Genomic DNA, 13,176 nt, shown 5'->3' with positions numbered 1-13,176 from the left:
CTTCCTCCAAAATAAAAACCAGAGGTCATGTCTCTAAAAGATTTTCTCTAACTAGAAGCTGGAGTCATGATAATTTACTCATTCTACTTCGTGGCAGATGTTATCCTACATGCAAATTATTGTTGTCTATATTCTCCAAAGTTTTAATTCTCATTGGATGCAAAAGTAATGGGGATTAATCAGCCAGTCCGGTTCCCATCCTTAAGAATGCTGGCAGCATAGCATTACCATCCTAAACTCAGGGAGGCAATGAGGCTCCTCTGAAAAGCATAAGAAAAGGAACACTATGATCTGTCCAGAGGGGCACAGACTCCAGCTCCCTCCCTGATGATGCTGAAACTGTGGGCTCACTTCCCTTCATCCTTGAGAATCAGCCCCTCCCAGATTCAGTCTTGAAGAGAAACAGAGCTTGGATGACAGGCTCCTCCCACATTCATGGTTCTCTTTTGGAGTAGGCTGTGCTGCCAAGCTTAGACACTCGAATTTATAAAACCATCATGAGTATAAGAGAAGCTTGAAGGGGTGAGAATGAGCAACAGAAGGGGGCAAAGCCATGGGAGGGGAGACCAGACCCTGAAATAGCTCTGCTAACTTTCACCTTAAAGGGGGTCTATAAACTCATGTTTGCAGCATTCAAGGTTGTTGACTGAAAAAACGGGTCTCTTATTTTGCACGGAAACGCACCCTCTCCTATTATTCCCAGGCGATTTTAGAACTGCTCTACTTGCATGCAGACACTGTGCTCTTAATTCAATATTCTTTCTTCCACTCAACAAATATTTATCAACCACTTCCCATATATCAGTTCCAGGTCTAAACAATTTGTAAGTATTGTCTTGCTTAATTCTCTCAGCACTTAATGTTGTAGATATTATTATTTCTCCCATTTCTATGAAGAAGAAATTGGAGACCAAATAGGTTGCATGGCTTGCTAAACAACCCAAAGGAAGGAGGTGGAGGAGTTGGGATTAGAACCAGTGGGAGGAAAGTAGTTAGTGGCTAATTGCTCTTAAGCAGTTTGCTAAACTTTACCCAGGAAAAAGAGACAATACATAAATAGGTGCAAGAATAAATAATGTAGCTCCAGCTGGGGACAGGAGAGCAATCGTTCCATAGTGAAGTGTCTTAGGGCATGACTGATTTTCTTTTATTTCAGTGGGGACAATGGCCCCCCTTTTTTTAAATGGTTTTGAAGTCAGAGATTTGAACCCCAAAGCAAAACTGCTCTTGGGGCGAGTACCAGAAGTATCCCACACTGTCGGCAAACTCCCAATCTCTCCCCACCAAGCCAAGCCCAATCCAGGCTGGAAGCACCCCTGGGTGAGAGTTGGTGCCCAGAGCAAAATTGTAGCCAATATCAGAAGGCTTCCTTTGAAAATATTGTCAACTGGGGAGATTTCTGGAAAAAACTGCACTGCATTTCTCTCTTGAACACATGACTGAATCCTGAAGCGGTCACATACATTTTCTGCTGTGAATGCTTGGGAAGGTGAGCCTAGGACACTCTCGTACTGAGGCAGATGTCCACATCTCTGCATATTTGTTCTGATAAATTAAGTGCTCCATGCCAGCTCCCACAGAAAAGCCTCCAAAGATACAACCCAGGAGATAACAGCCTTTAAATATTGTGCCTGTCTTCAAACACTAATTGTCCCTGTGGGCACTGATGTAGTTGATACCAAGAGATGTACCTGTCATTTCTGCATAACAACTTTTCAGGAAAGAATAATAAGTGAAGAAAGAAAGGCTGCAGAACTGTTCTAATTCTCACTCTGCTCATGAAGCAATGTCCTGAGCTTCTTCAGATAAGGATTAAAGATGCAAAAGGCAATTGCAGGGAAGTCATCACAGCAGAAAGCGGAAAGCCTGTCATGATCCTGGAATTTATTAAATGTAACTCAATGACTGCAGCTCAAACTCAAAAATAAAGGTGTTCTTCTGCTGTAGCTTGCTTGGCTATCAATTTTCTACACATACATATCCTATTTGTGTACCTATGTTGCTGGCACATGGTATTTTTTAAGCTTTCTCTTTGTCTTTAGAAAATGCATTTTAGTAATTAGAATGCAGATTTTCTTTCAGGGACTCCTCCTTCTAAGCTTCACCAATAGCTTTGTCTTTGGAGGAAATCACATCAAATATTAGCTAAAAACAGGCTGTCACGTGCCCCACTACCTGACAAAAATAAACCATGGCTTAGAGCTTACAGAATTTAAGAAATCAATCATGTAATGCATTTCCTTGCAAGTTACATAGGATGAAAACTCAAGTTTACTTTATATATGTAATGCATTGAGAAATCTTGATTGGGTGTGTTTTCTCACTCACTTATTGAATCTGAGTAAGTTCTTAAGACTCGTCAAAACTTTAAGTCCAGAGGAAGGCAACTGGCAGCCTGTGGGCTGAGCCTGGTCAGTCAGATGTACTCTGATTAGCTTGCAGAGTGCATAGTTATGTGTACATGTTTAAAGAATTTGAACCCCTTCAGATAGGTCATGCACTGTACAGCTTACCACAGCCCTTGCCGTTCCTTAATGACTTGCAAGTTCACTGCACACATTTACCACATCTGCCTATACTCTAAACCATGGTTTCTCACCCTCAGCGCTATCAGCATTTTGAGCGACATGGCTCTTTGCTGTGGGGGGCTGACGTGCAAACTGCAGGATATTTAGCAGCATCTGTCCAATAGACTGAGACATAGACTAGACTTTAGTACCCTTTACCCACCAGAGGTCAGCAAGACCCCCAACCCCTTTTATGACAATCCAGACTGCTCACAAACATTGACAACTGTTTCCTGGGGGGTAACAGTCTCCCTCTGGTTGAGAAACATTCCTCTAAATATAAGACTTCTCCTCTGGACTTTTAACCTAACTAATTTCCCCTATACTCTTCCCCTTCATTTACCTCTGTTCCTCTCCACCTTGGACTCTGTGGCCCATCACTTTCATTGTTGTCTTGCCCCTGTCATTCCAGAATGGCACCTCTCCAGGACATCACTAGGATGTACACCATCACTTCTCACATGCCATTGGCTATACCGAGCACTAAGGGATGCAGTGACATATCTCTATTCTGGGTGAGACGTACCCAGCCACAGAGATCATCTTACAACAGAGGAAGAAGAAGAGAACAAGTACTGGGAGACAATCCATTGGTCTCTGTCACATGCAGAGAACTCAAATGCAGCTGTTTGCAAATGGAAACTGTCACCTTCCCTCCAAAAGCTGTCCCTCCGTTTATAATCTTAGCACAGTCAATATCTGCCCATGTGCCCAGCTGCCCATGCAGAAACCTGCTTTCATACCTGACTGTTCTTTCCTTCTTACCAGTCCACATCCAGTGAAGCAGGCTCCTGCTATTCACACTTCAGAACCTGCCCCTTCCTCAACCTACTGCTCTGCCCAGTTCTCAGCAACCTCTGTCACCTAGAGAATCACCTCCTAACTGGCTTCTTTCCTCCTGTCCTCCTTTTCCCTCACCTTCTCTTCTGCAGTGGGGATCTTTCTAAAATGGGAAGCAGTCAAATAAGCTCAGCTCCAGCTCTGAAGTCTTCTAACACGTGGGACAAGGCCAAAGCCCTTCAGTATATTACAAGATATGATATACCCCAGGCATCCCACCTTCTTTATTTCTTCCTCCTCCTTTCTTTGACCCTGCAACCCAGCTCTTCTGAATCACCTGCAGCCTCAGACCCGCACTGGAGCACGCTCCCCCGGGACCTGGATGGCTGGTTCCATCACGTCATTTCCACCCAGTCCTTTGCTAAGGCTATCCCCACCAATTCTCCAGACAAACTTTCAACCACCTCCTCCCTAAGGATGCCCTCCCCACCCACAGCTAGGCTAGGTGCTGTGTGCTGTGTTAGCTGTCAACATTCACTTTGCTAATGGCTCCTGAACTCTGCCAAAGTCACCTGTTTACTTCAAGCATAGGTGTTAGTGAGCCCAGACTGTGCCTTCTTCAATATTTTGTTCCCAGTACAGAACACAGAGGCCATTGCCTGGCATAGGAAGACAAACAATAAACATTTGTTGGATGGATACAGGAGTGAATGCATGATTGTGTGACCGAATGCCTCATTACACTTTGAATAAGATTTTCACTGAGGAACTCATTAAATAATCTGATTTTTCAATGACAGAAGCCAGGAGAACATTCTGGCCTCAGCTCTGTCACTCTTTAAGTGGACAATGGGTAAATTACATAACCTCTTGACCTTTCGCCTGAGAAATGATGAGGTATATTACTGCTGTCTCTTTCAGTTCTAGGTGTCTCCCATTCAACAAGGTGTCAGGAGGAAATGGTAAGACATCCTTGAGGGTGACAGCAGAAAAGTAAATACACTTTGAATTCTATTTTTGGTTACTGTTGAACACCTATGTGTCTTCTCCATTAGAAGAACTGATTGGAAGATGTATATAAATATATATGTATATGTTATGTATATTATGTGTGTGTGTACATCTCTCTCTTTCAATTTTATCACAATACGCATTATTGATATGCAAGCATAGATTTCCAGGGGAACTGCAGAGAAGGAAGAGTATTTTAATTCTTTCCAATGTGTTTCTCAAAGGTCTTCTGATATCTGATCTTTCTAGGGCTGATGAAGCAACATTCTCCTTTCTGTTATTCTGTAGGTACAAGTCCAAGCGCTCATGTTAATCACATCGTTGAACGCTACTCCTGTGGCTGACTCCAGCTACACACCATGACGGAAGACATGTGGCCCAGAATTCAGTGTGGAAGAGCCAAAAAGGGAATGAATAACTTATAAACTGCAGCCCTGCCAAAGTGAAAAGAAGGCAAGTTTTCTGCCAGGAAGCAGAAATCAAGATCAGCATGGAAATGGAAGTCATGGCTAATGAGAAAATGCTATATTACATTAAAAAATATTTATTGATTAATTTGAATAAGTACATTAGCATAAACAAACTCAGGAATCCTCAACTTTGTCATGCCAACAAAAATATTTATCAAACAGTAAACAGATGCTTAAGAGTACTAAATTGACATGTATAAAGCTGAGTCTGGTAAAATATTAAATCTTATGCAGAGATTTCTAAGGAAAATAATGTGTTATTCTCACCAGCTATGCACCCACGCTGACTTGAGCTCAAGCCTGGCTTGGTTTAGGAAGCATTAATATTTCAATCATCTATTGCTGCAAAACAAATCACCCCAAAATTAGTGGTTTGGAACAACAATGATGGATTTTCTTCTCCTGATTCAGTGGGCTGGGTGGCTAGGTACTGGGTCCTCCCGGTTTTGCTGTCAACAATCCCATGATTGTGCTTAGCTGGAAGGTGGGCTGACCCTACAAGCTGGCCCCAGTGACATGTCTTTCTGGCCATTGCTGCTGGCCATGGGCTGGGACTTTGGGTCTTCTCCATGTGGAGACTCATTCTCTGCCAGGCTGGACTGGCTTCCCTAATGGTGTTCTCAGGGCAGCAGTCCCAGGAAATGAGAGAGGATCTTCAAGAACTTATAAGGCCAGGACTCCAGAATTCACAGTCACTACCCCATTTCCTGTTAGTCAACGTAAGTCTCAAGCCCTCCCAGATTCAATCGTGGAGAGGAACCGTTCATGTTTTCCATCTGCCACAGCTTGGATGACAGGCTCCTCCCACATTCATGGTTCCAAAGGCTTGGTGGAACCAAGGGTTAAGTAATTTCTTTTTTTTGTTTGTTTGTTTTTGTTTTTTCTAGATGGAGTTTCTCTTTTGTTGCTCAGGCTGGAGTGCAGTGGCGTGATCTCGGCTCACTGCAACCTCCACCTCCTGCGTTCAAGCGATTCTCCTGCCTCAGCCTCCCAAGTAGCTGAGATTACAGGCCCGCGCCACCAAGTCCTGCTAACTTTTTGTATTTTTAGTAGAGATGAGGTTTCACCATGTTGGCCAGTCTGGTCTCGAACTCCTGACCTCAGGTGATCCGCCTGCCTCGGCCTCCCAAAGTGCAGGGATTACAGGTGTGAGCCACCGCACCCGGCTGGGTTAAATAATTTCTACAGTGAATCTGGGGGCTCAGGTCCTCTCCATAAGGGGCCCTGAGAGCAGGCAATACAGAAACTCCAACTTCAAGTCCAGTTTCAGCTACCTAAATTCCAGTTTGAATTTCTGTGAATTCACCTTGTGTCCAGTTCTATATTCAATATATTTCTCTTCTGTTCATTCTTGTCCAAACGTATGGCCAAGGCTGGACTGAAACTCCACAGGAGAAGACACAGAAGGATTGGTCCTTCTAGGAGGACATAGAGTGAATACGCAAATTATTATCACTCAGCTCACACTGTGGCTTCTACCTCAAATTAACATTTGGCAAATAATTCTTAGAAATGCCTTAAAACAAACAAGACAGACAATGGAAATGAAGCAGCTGTCTACAAATGCAGTGACTCACTTTCAGTTTATTTTAAGACTGTTGTAGACGTAAATCCATATGAATTATCTCAGAAAGTGTTTTTTTTAAAATTCATGTTGATGTTTTGTCAAGAAAATGAAAGTAAACAAAAATTAGACAGGTTTGAGAAGATTTAATAAACAATTTTGAACAAAGAAAGAAGGAAATTAATGAAATGACATTTAGGTATGTTTCATGATTCATCCTTTAGTGATCCATTGAAATATCTGGGACTGTTCTGTTCTCTATTTAGTGACTATCTATTTAGTGATTTTACTAAAATACTTTTTTGCTAGCTGATAAAAGCATACCATACCACTACCCGTAGCAAGATGTTCTTTGCATATGATATAAGCAATTATGACAGAGCAGAAGATCCTTAAATGTTCAAAACTCTCAATTCAGTAGATGAATCTCAGGCTTTTTATGCAACTTGGATTCAAAACTGAAACTCACATCAAATGTCTGATCCTCACTCATCATTTACCCAATACTGCAAAGCTACAGAATAGAGTATCTTGTTTTAAAGTAACACATCTGAAAAGTAAAACAGAAGTATTTATTAACTTTCAAAGTGATTATTTCAAAAACATCATATAATAAATACTTGAATTCACAAATGTTCTCCTGTAGCTAAATGTTCTTTATCGGGAAAACTATACACTCGCTAGTCTTAACTTGCTAATATTATCAACATAATACCAACGATATCAATTACCTAGTAAAGTCACTGGAGTCCTCTACTACTGCTAAAAGAACTTCAAGCCTAAACATGCCCACGAAGTTCATAATTGGATCCAGTCCTACCTACACACCTGCCCACCATTTCATTAACATTCTAGAGAGTTGTGGCTGCTGATTCTTCCCTGCACAGTCTCTCCTGATATATTTTGTTTGGTTTTGTTACTCTTCTCCTTTAAAATCTGCTGTTGCCCCACAACGGTAGGGGTCGCAGGGTTAAAGGAATTAATATCTACAATGGAACAGTGCCTGGTTTGCAGAAAACCTTCATATGTTAGCCTCGACAGGCGCAAAGTCTCTTGACAAGTTCAAGCCTACATGCATCCTTCTTTTCTCTGAATTAGGATGGCACATAGTCAGTAGTGCCCCTTGTCACTTAATTATTCTGTAACTCTTTCACTTACATTGGTCATCCCAGTTGCCCTCCAAATCATTTGGTGGGGGAAGGGCAGGCAGAAATAATGCATTTTATTTACACATTCTTTGCACTTCCAGATGTTTACTTCATTTATTTAATAATGATCAATAATTATGGTTCCATTTTTTGATAACCATAAAGATATGAATATGGGTGGCCAAATATTAGTGTCATATTAAAACAATTGGGTAGAACTTCCCTATACAATACCTAACAAAATAGACCAACATTTCTTTTTCTTTTTTTCTTTCTTTTTTTTTTTGAGACAGAGTATCACTCTTTCACCCAGGCCGGACTGCAGTGGCGCTATCTCGGCTCACTGCAAGCTCTGCTGCCTCCCGGGTTCACGCCATTCTCCTGCCTCAGCCTCTCGAGTAGCTGAGACTACAGGTGCCCACCACCACGACCAGCTAATTTTTTGTATTTTTAGTAGAGATGGAGTTTCACCATGTTAGCCAGGATGGTCTCGATCTCCTGACCTCGTGATCCGCCCGCCTCGGCCTCCCAAAGTGCTGGGATTACAGGCGTGAGCCACCACGCCCAGCCAAAATAGACCAAATTTCTAAAATGCAACAAAGGAAATTCACCACTACAGCCACGACACAAAAAAGGTCATGGTTCAGTATTATAAACTTCAAAAATCAGTGGCCAAGAGGAGAAAGAAGATTCCAGAGCTGAGCATAAGATGGAGGTGTGCTTGACTTTTAACCCTCCCCACCCCTCCAAGCAGTGGCTCGGAACTGACAAAGTCAGAGAATTCTTCTGAATACCCACAAAGTGGGGCTAACAGCCATATTCAATTTCAGACCTAAGGATGATGAAAATCATTGCTTGGTTGGAAACACAGAAAGTTTTTTAAAAAATGAGTAAAATGGAACAGTTTCTCTTGGTTAGAAATGAAGCCTTCCAGGCTGAGGAATGGATGGAACCCCAAGTTTGTCCTCCTTGGCAAGAGATCTGCTCCCCTCCAGGGGGTGAGCACACTCGAAATGGCGCGTAACCAAACACAGGGAGAAAGCCAGCCCTGCTGTCCTGTGGGCGCCCTCCCCGCACCAATACTTCCCTCTGCCCGCCTCAAAGCAGATAGAGCACTAAGTACGTAAACTGCACCCACCCCACACCGAAACCACTGAATCGCCAGCCTCCCACACAGCGGGAAAAGGGGTAAGATGTGAAGGCCAGGAGCCTGGAAATACGATGCTCCTACTGGCTCCCAAATGAAGCAGAAAACAACCTCACCACTACCACCACCACAAGTGCAACGAGTGATGCCGTGGGGGCCAGGAGGGAGCAGTGGGGGTCAATCCAACACCGAAGCTAGGGACAGCTGACGACAGACACGCTGAGACTGGACCCTACCCTCTGAGGCCCCTGCTAGCGGGCGGCTAAACCCAGGGAACAGCCTTTCCTCCTCCTTCATCTTCCAGTGGATCATTTTCTCCCACTGGACACATGGGTGTAAAGAACTAAGAGTGCTTAGGTGCCCTGACAACGTAAGTTTATCGGGGGATAGGAATCCCAGAACACATTCCAGTGGCCTCACAGACATGCCTCAAATAGAATGGAAACAGCTTCCAGGATACAACAGCCCTGGAGGCTGCCCTTCATGATCTTGCCTCCCAGCCCCGCTTTGAGGCCTCTGGCTACTACGTATTGTCAGGGTCTCAGCTTCCCCTGTCCCCCACCTCTTGCCTATTGGCTTTCCTGCGGGGCTGCATTCTAAACCAGTGGTTGCAACCAGGGACAACTTCATTCCCCACACGAGTGGAGGTTGGGCAGAGCCTGGAGAAAGGCTACTTGGATCCAGTGGGCAGAGGGCAGGGATGCTGCTATGCATCCTGCAGGGCACAGGGTGGACCCTACCTGGATGAAGTACCCAACTCCAATGCCCACAGTGCTGAGGTGCAGAAGCTGGCTTAACACAGGCTATCACATCAGGTTTCGTGCACATTGTAGGTTTGTTTGATTTGTTTTGTTTTGTTTTGAGACGGAGTCTCACTCTGTTACCCAGGCTGGAGTGCAGTGGCTTAATCTCAGCTTTCTGCAACCTCCACCTCCGGGCTCAGGTGATTCTCATGCCTCAGCTTCCTGAGATGCTGGGACCACAGGCATGTTCCACAACACCTGGCTAGTTTTATATATATATATATATATATATATATATATATATATATATATATATTTTTTTTTTTTTTTTTTTTTTTTTTTTTTTTGGTAGAGACAAGGTTTCACCATGTTGCCCAGGCTGGTCTTGTAGTCCTGAGCTCAAGTGATCCACCTGCCTTGGCCTCCCAAAGTGCTGGGATTATAGGCATGAGCCACTGCACCCAACCATTGTTAAGTTTATAAAATTCGGTTTTGCTTAAGCATGTGATGAAGTAACTTGGTTAATAAAATTACATGATATAGTACTCCTGACCCTTCCAAGGAGGCATGTCCTCTGTGTGGTGTGGGATACTATAGTGTCTCCAGCCTCAGAGGAAAGAGGCAGAGTCACAGCACTGTGGGATGACATCCCAGGACATGGAGCCTCCATTCAGGCGGAGCACAGCAGGGGCTGGCACACCACCCCTGTAAAGGGCCGCAAGTGAATAGTTCAGGCCTTGAGCACCATGGCCTCTCTGCCATGACTACCCAACTCTGCCACTGTAGACTGTAAGCAGCCATAGCCAATGTGCAAATGAATGAGTGTGGCTCTGTGTTCCAATAAAACTTGATTTGCGAAAAATAAACAATTTCATATAATTTTTACTTGTAATAAGATACATATATTTAGTTTTTAAAACATCAGCCAGAAGTGGTAGCTCACACCTGTAATCCCAGCTACTCGGGAGGCTGAGGCAGGAGGATCCTTTAAGCCCAGGAGGTCGAGGCTGTAGTAAGCCATGATGGCACCACTGCCCTCTAGCCTAGCCTGGGTGATAGAGCAACACCCTCTCTCTTAAAAAAAAAAAATCATCTAACAATATAAAAACCATTCTTAGTACTCAGGCCACATAAAAACAGGTGGCAGGCCAGATTTGACCCACAGGCGGTAGTTTGATGACTCCCAGTATAGAGAAAGTTCCCTTGAAAAGTTTCAAAGTTAAAGGCATTGCAGACACATTAAAAATGTCACTGACAATTGAATTAAGGACAATAAAGGTTATATCCTTCATCCGAAGGGCATTTTTACTATTATCTCCATAATTTGACACTCACAGCTTACTTAACATGTTGTACTTTACAATAAAAGCCATACAATAGATCTTTTAGAAAATAATAAATTTTAAGTTATCACTGAGTTGTCAGCTGAGAAGGAGAGTGTGGTAGCTTTGGAGTCAAGAGTCTGGATCAAATCCCACCCCACCACTTCCTTGTGTCCTGATAGTATATGGGCTTATGCAGGGACCTGGCCACGTCTGAATTTAGGTGACTGCTTGCTACTGAGATAGCAGCCATCAGAGAGCACAAAAGTCACTGCACCAAAACCAGAAAATGGAAATTCAAGTCCAAGCTCACCCACTCATTTGAATGAGACTCCAAGTCACTCCCTAACCTTCCGGGGCATCATTTTCCTCACCTGAAAATGAAGGGGCCGGACTAACACTCTGAATATCTTTCTTGCTGTAGAAGCTGGTGAGTCAATACTTCTACAACATGTATTTTTAGATAAAGCCAAAAAAAAAAGTCTACTTGAGTGTAGCTGCAAACAAAAGTATCTCATTTCCCCACTCAATAGCTAATTCTCTAGCAGTCAGAATTCAGAACACATGTTGCTTGATTTACGGTGGCAACCAGTAATTTGTGTGAGAAAGACTTAATTTAGAAGAACGCACATGTCATTTTTTTTTCATCACCAAGTAAGAGTTACAATTAGTTTGATTCATATGCTGTCACGGATGTCTCCACCACACTCATAGTGAACAATAAGAAGTTTCCAAGGCAGCTCTTTGATGGAGAGAACTATTTCTCAGTTGTGTAATTAATACTAAACATAAATCCTCCTCCATCTCCCTGTTGACTATCCCATGCTCACTCGAGCATCATTGTCTATGAGTGATCATTAAGTAGAAAAACCACTGAATATATTTGTTTTTTTACTGAATTTTGTTTTGTAGCATTTTGCCTTTGGGAAATTGCCAAAATTAGTAGTGAAATGCCCCAAATAACCAGCTGAAAAAGTTGGGAAATACCTTAACTTTTTTTCCCATTATGACACATATCTTAAGCAAAATTTTAACAATATGATTCCATTGAAAACCAGATCAATCAAAATGTTTTCTAATGTTTGTTATACAAATAAAGAAGATGCAAGACTGGATTTAAAATACACATAGGCATGCTGTTCATAGCTGAAGAATTGAAGTGGTCATGATCATTTCTAGTTGCAAAATTCCTCTCTTGCCTAACATCTGTCTCTAAAATAATTAAAATCACATTAAAGATTGATTTCCTCAAGAAGAAATAAAGCACTACCCAGAGACGGAATCTTAGAAAAGTTATCACATGGGATATGGAATAGCAGATATGGGATCAATGGAGTTCATTTTAGAGTAGGGGTCCCCAACCCCCAAGCCAAAGACTGGCTGGCCTGTTAGGAACTGGGCCGCAGAGCAGGAGGTGAGTGGCGGGTTAGTGAGCATTACCGCTTGAGCTCCGCCTCTGCTGTCAGATCAGCGGCAGCATTAGATTCTCACAGAAGCATGGACGCTATAGTAAACTGTGCACGGGAGGGATCTAGGTTGCGTGCTCCTTATGAGAATCTAATGACTGATGATCTGAGGGTGAACAGTTTCATCCCAAAACCATCCTCTCCCCTGATCTGTGGAAAAATTGTCTTCTACAAAACCCGTCCCTGGTGTCAAAAAGGTCGGAGATGGCTATTTTATAACATGCATGTGTGCACATATTCCATGTACCATTGAGCATATATTCCTAGTATATAAACCAAGTTTTTGTTTTCCGTTATAAGGTTAAATAATAGCATAGTAGTATAGGTGCTGAATAAAGCCATTCAGTCCATGTACATTTTGTCACAAAAATAAATATAACCATTTTTAAAATGATCAAATATTTTACACACAATACCTACTCAATCAATATTGAGAAAATGGATATTATTATGAGACATGAGCTCAGTCCCATCAGCTTGGGCTATCACAGTCTCTTAAACTAGGTAGACATAGAATAATCAAACTGGTTAGAAAGAGGCAGAGTGAAAAGTGGGAGGGGCACCACCATCTTTCACCACTGAAAGGCCCTCAGTGCCACGCCTCCCTGTAGTGTTTGCAGGTCTCATAGTCCATATGGCCTATTTTTAGGCTGATTATGCAGTGTTTTTCATATACTGGGCAATGAATGAAAATAAATACATTAAAACCCAAAATATTAAGTAAATGAAAAAATAACATTGGTGACAACTTAACTGTCTGGAGTGGTTACCCTGAGCCAGGCACCATGTGCTGGGCCATAAGAAACACAGAAAGCCCATATGTTGGGAATGGTGACTATGCCCATAAACCATTGAGGAACATGACCTAAGCTCACATTGCCTGGGGGTGGCAGAGCTAGAGTATCCCAAAGCCATCCTCTACATAACCCTGCCCGTGTCATCTATCCTGTCTCTGAAA

At 42.8% G+C, this 13,176-nt stretch overlaps 1 protein-coding gene and 1 long non-coding RNA gene across 4 annotated transcripts in view; one reads left to right on the top strand and one right to left on the bottom strand.

Annotated features, from left to right (window-relative positions):
- The window catches only part of LOC117980208 (uncharacterized), an 81,097-nt gene extending 69,530 nt beyond the window's left edge, over window positions 1-11,567 (top strand). Inside the window, exon 4 of the long non-coding RNA XR_004671403.3 lies at window positions 4,647-11,567. This is a non-coding gene — a long non-coding RNA (uncharacterized LOC117980208). The remainder of the gene's footprint in view (window positions 1-4,646) is intronic.
- ADCY2 (adenylate cyclase 2) overlaps window positions 1-13,176 on the bottom strand; it is a 435,519-nt gene that overhangs the window by 144,817 nt on the left and 277,526 nt on the right. The gene's annotated exons all lie outside the window — the stretch shown is intronic.

The sequence above is a fragment of the Pan paniscus genome, chromosome 4, assembly GCF_029289425.2.
Source record: "Pan paniscus chromosome 4, NHGRI_mPanPan1-v2.0_pri, whole genome shotgun sequence".
NCBI lineage: Eukaryota > Metazoa > Chordata > Mammalia > Primates > Hominidae > Pan > Pan paniscus.
The sequence above is the reverse complement of the archived record's forward strand: the minus strand, read 5'-3'. Positions and strand labels throughout refer to the sequence as shown.